Source organism: Pinus tabuliformis, chromosome 7 (genome assembly GCF_031772625.1).
Source record: "Pinus tabuliformis cultivar Carrire ecotype Pingquan chromosome 7, CPIR1, whole genome shotgun sequence".
NCBI lineage: Eukaryota > Viridiplantae > Streptophyta > Pinopsida > Pinales > Pinaceae > Pinus > Pinus tabuliformis.
Window position 1 is genome coordinate 571,186,343 of NC_142293.1, and position 7,344 is coordinate 571,193,686.

Sequence of the window (7,344 nt, forward strand, 5' to 3'; positions counted from 1 at the left end):
AAATTTTACCATGTGGAGCCAAAAGCATTGTGAATTTTTATGTAAGACTTTCAGAGCTTGGTTCACTATATTTTCGGATATATGATATGAGGAAGTTAGCGTTTTTTGAAGGATCCAAAATTCAATCTCAAACAGGTGACCTAGGGAAAATCGTCATAACCTTCTCTTCGAGCATTTGATTTGAATTTCGTAAAAAGTGACTAAAATCAAATAGTCTCTATATTATTTTTTATCTTTTTCAAGGCCAAAGGTCGAAATAGTGACACATGGAACTTGGTACAATTTCTCTCTACTGAACAAACCTATAATCTGGTCATCATGGGAGATCGGGAATAACTATTACTTGAAGAATCCAATCTCGATCTAAATTGTGGGGTTTGAAAGAAACCTCATAGGGCTACCAGAGGATGAAATTTTAGACCTTGGATATCTAAAATTACAGAGATACACCACATTCAATATGGAACTCCTGAAAAGAGAGAAAAAGGTGTGTATTTTTTGAAATTTTACATCTTTTGTTTCAAAAATTGGTTTGAAGTGTTTCCAAGGGCATATTGAAGCATAGATATCAATATTACGTTATAAAATGACTCCTGAAAAAAATTGTACACCCATTAATCCCTCAAAAATCTCTACTATGATGCATGAAGAGGAAGAATTGCAACATGATATATCAAAATTACGAGACCAAGTGCAACAAATTTCACTCTCACAAAGAACAACAAAAGATGAACTTAAAGGGGACATGGATGAATTAAAAGGGTACATGGATGAATTAAAAGGGGACATGGAGGGTTTAAAATTAGACATGGAAGGTTTTAAGGATGGCATGGAAGCTAATATGGATGATTTGAAAACAGCCATGGAAGGTTTGACAAGGTTATTGCAAGAAAGACTTCCTGGTAGTGACAAGGAAATCCATGAAAATCATGATGAGGATAAATGGAATATGAATTATGATTTTAGAGACTCCAATGTGGGGTTTAAGAATCACCACATTTCAAAGATAGATATGAGGAAGTTTGATGGTAAGGATCCGGTAACATGGATACTACAAATTCAACAATATTTTGATCTAAATGATGTGCACCACACACAAAAGGTATGCATTGAATTTTTATATTTAGAACCCAATCAATTTGTATGGTATTGATGGGTTTTTGCTCATAAACCACTTGTCACTTGGTAAATTTTTATGAAGGAAATGATAGCACATTATGAGGATACAAAGAGAAACATGTTCTTTAGCCAAATGATAAATCTCAAACAAAACGGTACAATGGCGGAGCACATTAAGGAATTCCAAAAATTGATTATTAGGGTAACTCATATTCTTGAGGAGCATATGATTGATGTATTCATAGGGAATTTGAAGGATGGTGGCAATAAAATTTGAAAGAAAAATTATGACAAGGAAGTCTACCACTCACAACTATAAATATCGAAGTGTTGCTACTACTAGCCTTCCACAACCTACAAGGTTGACGCCACAAAAATTGGAGGAAAAAAGAGAAAAAGGGATTTGTTACAATCTTGATAGAAAATAAACTAAAGGTCATAAGTGTGCTGAGAAGAAATTATTCTACATAGATTGTGAAGAGGAGGAAGAAAGGGAACAAGAAATGTAAAAAGAGGAGGATATACAACATGAAGTAACCCCAAAGAAAGAAGAAATGAATCCAAACATATCTTGCAATGAATTGACAGTAATTACTAGTCCCAAAACTCTCAAGGTAGTAGGATATATGAAGAAGAAAAAGGTAATAGTGTTTATTGATTTATGTCTCATAATTTTATTCATTGTAAGATAGCCAAAGAATTGATTTTCTTCTCATATCCAACACCCAAGTGTCAAGTGATGGTTGTAAATGGAGGCTCTCTAAATTGATGTGGAAAGTACCATAATATCAAGCTAACTATGGGGGAATATGTATTGAATAGTTGAATTCCTTCCATTCCAATGGGTGGTGTTGATGTTGTACTAGGAGTCCAATTGTTACAATCTTTGGGGACAATAGCTTTTAATTTTCAAGAACTATTTTTGCATTTTTTTTGGGAAGGAAAAGAAGTTGAATTAAGTGGTATTGTAGTGAAATCCAGAAAGATAATCGACTCTAATGGCATGAAAAATCTTATGAAGAAATAACAAGACGTAATTGCAAAATTATGCTCACTAGAGGTTCAAACATCAAAATCATCTATTTCTCCATATCTCCAAAAAGCCTTGGATAATCATTCTAAGTAATTTGAGACTCCCAAAGGTCTCCCACCTATCCAAGATCATGATCATGTTATTCATTTGATTCTAGGAAGTGTTCCTCCAAACATACGACCTTACAGATATCCCTATGCCCAAAAGATGGAAATTGAATGTATGGTTGCAAAAATGTTATAGGCTGGTATAACTCAACCTAATCCAAGTTCTTTCTCTGCTCCAGTAGTATTGGTGCACAAGAAGGATGGATCATGGCGTATGTGTCTAGATTATAGGGAGCTCAACAACCTCACTATTAAAGACAAATTTCACATTCCTATCATTGATGAATTGTTGGATGTACTACAGGAGAAATTTACTTCACCAAGCTAGATCTTCGTTCAGGATATCATCAAATTAGAATGAAGACTAGAGACATTCAGAACTCGTGAGGGTCACTATGAATTTTTGGTCATGCCTTTTGGCCTTACTAATGGACCTTTGACATTTAAAGGTTTGATCAACTCCATTTTCAAACCCTTGCTTAGATAATTTATGTTAGTAGTTTTTGATGATATACTAATCTACATCAAGTCTTGGAAGGATCATGTTCAACATGTTGGCATGGTGCTCAAATTATTAGAGGAGAAAAAATTATATGAAAAAGCCTCCAAATGTTTTTTGGAGTACAGGAGGCAGAATATTTGGGTCATATTGTATCTCATGAGGGTGTTAAGCTAGACCCTAACAAAATTAAAGACATTAAGGAATGGAAAATATCCATAACCATAAAACACCTTCAAGGACTTCTTAGGTTGACACGGTATTTTTTGCAAGTTTGTTAAGAACTATGGAAGAATAGCAGCACCTATAACAACACTACTAATGAAAGATGCATTTTATTGGACTCCATAAGTGACTAAGGCCTTTAAACATATTAAAGAGGCAATGTGCCAAGCACTGGTATTAATTATGCCTGAATTCACAATAACCATTATTGTTGAATGTGATGCCTCAGAAATGGATTTGGTGATAAGAAAGAAAACCCATTGCTTTTGAAAGTTGTCCAATAAAAGGAAAGTATTTACACAAACATATTCATGAGAAGTAAATGTTGGCAATACTACATGCACTAAAGAAATGGAGACCTCACCTAATGGGAAGACACTTGAAGGTAAAAATGGATCATGATAGTCTTAAATACTTTTTGGAACAAATATTATATTTAGAAGAGCAACAAAAATAGGTCACAAAGATGTGGGGTTACGACTTTGAAATCATCTACAAAAAAGGGAAGAAATTTTTTGTTGTAGATGCACTCTCAAGAAATAATGAGGTTGTGGAAGCATTTCTTTGTGTCATTTCTATTATCCGACCTCATTGGATAACCGAAGAAAGGGATGAATGGAAGAATGATGAAGAGGTGTGGGAACTCATTCAAAATTTGCAACAAGATCCTAGTACATAAGATTTTTTTCTTGAAAAACGATTCATTATCTTACAAATATCCCTTATATATTTGTAATAATTACCAACTCAAGAAAAATATTATTTTGGATGTGCACAACTCCCCCTTAGGAGGGCACTCAAGGTTTTTGAAAACTTACCACAGGGTCAAGAAGGAAAGTTTTTTGGATGGCCATAAATATGCTATTCATAAGTTTGTGGCAAAATTTTTGGTTTGCCAACAAAATAAAGTTGAGACAGTTAAGGCCCTTAGTTTGTTACAACCTCTAGCCATTCCAAGTTAGTGTTGGGAGGGTGTCTCAATGGATTTTATCACAAGTTTACCCAAGTCTGAAGGAAAGAGTGTCATCATGGTGGTAATTGATAAACTTACCATGTATGCACACTTTTGTGCATTATCTCATCCTTTTAAATCCAGTATAGTTGCTACTGAATTTATGGAAATAATTTGAAAGCTACATGGAAAACCAAAGATTATTGAAAGTGACAAAGATCCCATTTTCACAGGAAATTTTTGAACAAAATTATTTTCTTGGCTTGGTACTCAACTAGCTCATAGCTCATGTTATCATCCTTAATCTCACGAGAAAAATGAGATAGTGAAAAAATGTTTGGAAGGATATCTTCATTTATTTCTATCAGATAAACAAACATAATGGGTCAAGTGGTTACCTCTAGCTGAATGGTGGTATAACACTTCCTTCCATACTGCAGCAAAAATGACCCCATTTATGACACTTTATGTATATCATCCACCATCCATCACATCATCTTTAAGAGAAAATTCTAAGGTTCAAGGAGTGGAAGATCACATCGAGCATCAACAACAAGTTCTCCAACTCTTAAATGATAACCTGACTCTGGCGCATAATCGAATGAAACAACATGCATATAAATATCGTAGTGAAAGAAGTTTTGATGTATGTGACTTGATATTTTTACGATTATGTTATGAAACCAGCTCACAAAAAATACGAAAGATAGATGAACGCCTTAGAAATAAGCCTCTTCGAGGGGGCAACCTCCTTTACATTACACAAATGAACCATTCTTAGATGATACAAATGACAAGACCTCCTTTCTATATATAGGAGTCTAAGGGGTCATAATTGTTGAGGGAAATGTTCCCCTAGGGCTTTCGGGGTTGAAACCCTAGCAGACTGAAAGTTGTCGATACAGAGAAACACACATTCACACAGCCATTATGCTATTATAAGCAAATTTTATGATAAGGGAACGTACCTTAGGTCCTACATTTGAGAAGGTCCTCAAGGGTCCAAACCCTTCTTCAAGTTCCTCTTGCTCCTTTGCCCTGTTAAACAACCAATTCCAAAGAACACAACAATATATGGACAAAAACTTATAAAGAAACCATCTTCATGTTATAAAGAAAGGTAGTTAGTTATGAAATATAAACAACCATTCACATATGAATTCTAACATGAATATCATAAACAAAAAGAAGATTTATGTTGGGAACCAAGACAAGTGTTTCTTTTATTATAGACAAATAAAGTACAGAAAAGGAATAATTTCACCTGAGTCACCTTTCACAGGCTCCAAGCAAAGCTTCCTTCCGGATCCGTCCAACCTCAAGCCTTTAACAAACTCCTTCCATGACTTACTCCATGATGTCATAAGTAGTGGATGAACATCAACACACAAGGAAACAAGAGTTTCCTATACAAATGGGGGAAGTGCAGAAGGCACAAGGGACTTTAGACCTGGTCAGGGGAAAAATCTCAGCATAATAACCTTTCTCTCTCTTCTCTCCTCCATTAGGCCTTCCCATTGAGGTCTTTGTATACCTCTCCCAAAGTAGTTTTTTAGTTGGGAGTTGGTTGGGAACAGTTGGGCCACAGGCACTAACAGGTGATCAGCAGGTAAAACCCACGATCTCCGCCCGAAATTAAGAAGTTTTATATATTTTTAAGTCTTTTAATACATATACGCGGGTTAAGTATATGCCTACCCGCGTATACACGCATTTAACTCAGGGCAATGTGCCGTATAAGGGATAAAACACTGTTTTTTAAGTTTTAGGACTAGGTCTGGAAGGAGGGGTTGCCCTAGGCCATGAGTGCAACATCACAAACCATAAGAGTGAGATTTGGAACTATAACAGATGCCCCCTAATATGTGAGGTCAGAAGGGGTACATGATGGCCGAAATGTATTATGCAAGTACATGGAAAGGAAATCTGTCAATAACCGAAGAGGACTTCACCAAAATTCAGCCTGCCAAGCCACAAAAGGAGATAAAAAAGAAACATTGTCTGAGGCAGGCATACCCATGCTCAGAAAAAGTAAAGCATGTCCGCATATCAAGTACAAGTAGATCCACTAAGTATACAAGTGTAAATGACTGGAAAATACATAATGGATCATCTGATCATGATCGAACAAGTACATGTCTGAATATCACATATAAGATTGTCAATGATGCTGAAAGATGCAACGGATCACTGATATCAAAGACTGATCCCAAAAGGTACCAACTGAACATGATGGAATAGGATGGTACTACACTGCAAAATTAGGTGCCATCATATAGAATGTCACAATGACTGACTGCAACATATAAGGTGGAATGGTATCAACTAGCAGCAACAGGAGAAATTGTCAAGTGAACCAATGAATGCTGATGCAACCTGAGGTCTTCACTGACCGTCGTGGTACATTTCTACACTATGGGAATAAATGATCTGAAGTCGACCATGTGAGAAATCGTTTTATTACTGGTCATTGATGTATACCGTTAACAAATGCGAGACTACTCACCGATAATGATAATGAGCATCAAGGTACCCAGTACAATCCAACAAGTGTGAATAGATGAGCTAGAGTCGAACACCTGTAAGAATCTATCGATCAGGAGGCAATGGTGGTTTCCCACTGTCGATAGCGAAGGATCTGCCACTAATGACTGCAAACCCCAAGGTACTGCCAAATGGACTCTAGATCTTTGCCCCAGAGCAATGAGTCGGAGTCGATAGGGAAAGATCTGCTAGAAGGAAGGCATTAAGGCATCCTCCATCAATCTAGCGTGAGTGTAACCCGTAGGCCAATAATGTGGAAGGAATTAGATGAAAGAGATGTAGTAACCCAACCGAAGTACGTTTCCGGCATACACAAGATGTGTCTAGCTCACGACAAAACCCTCTGAACCAACCAATAATGGAAGCTGACACAGAGGCGAGGTATCCACCAATAGGGTCAAATGGAAACCAAGGTACTGCATGAATCCCAATGTGTGATAATGTAAGCTGATGTCGAACAGAAGGGAAACCACTCAGTCAAAGACCCATGATACTGATCGATGCTGAGCACAAGGTGACCTATCAATAATGAAAATAGGGCCAGGGTGTAGCTTTAGGCCTGTCCTCAGAGCAAGGTGTCATCGTTGATAAGGACAAGACCCGCCAGCAAGAAGTCAATGGAGACCTTCTCAAACTGGCATGAGTAAAGGACCAATATAGCTGATGTGATGATAGACATGATACTGACAACCAGGGATGGCCGACTGAAAAATGAGTCAAGAGACACCGCAGAGAGGCCGACTCAAGATAACTTCCCTTGAACAAAAGCACGACTCAATGTGACTATGTGGTAGCATATGATGACTCTGTATAAGTTCGTCATGCAGGAGGCACGAATGAACCCTCCATATGATTGGAAGAGATA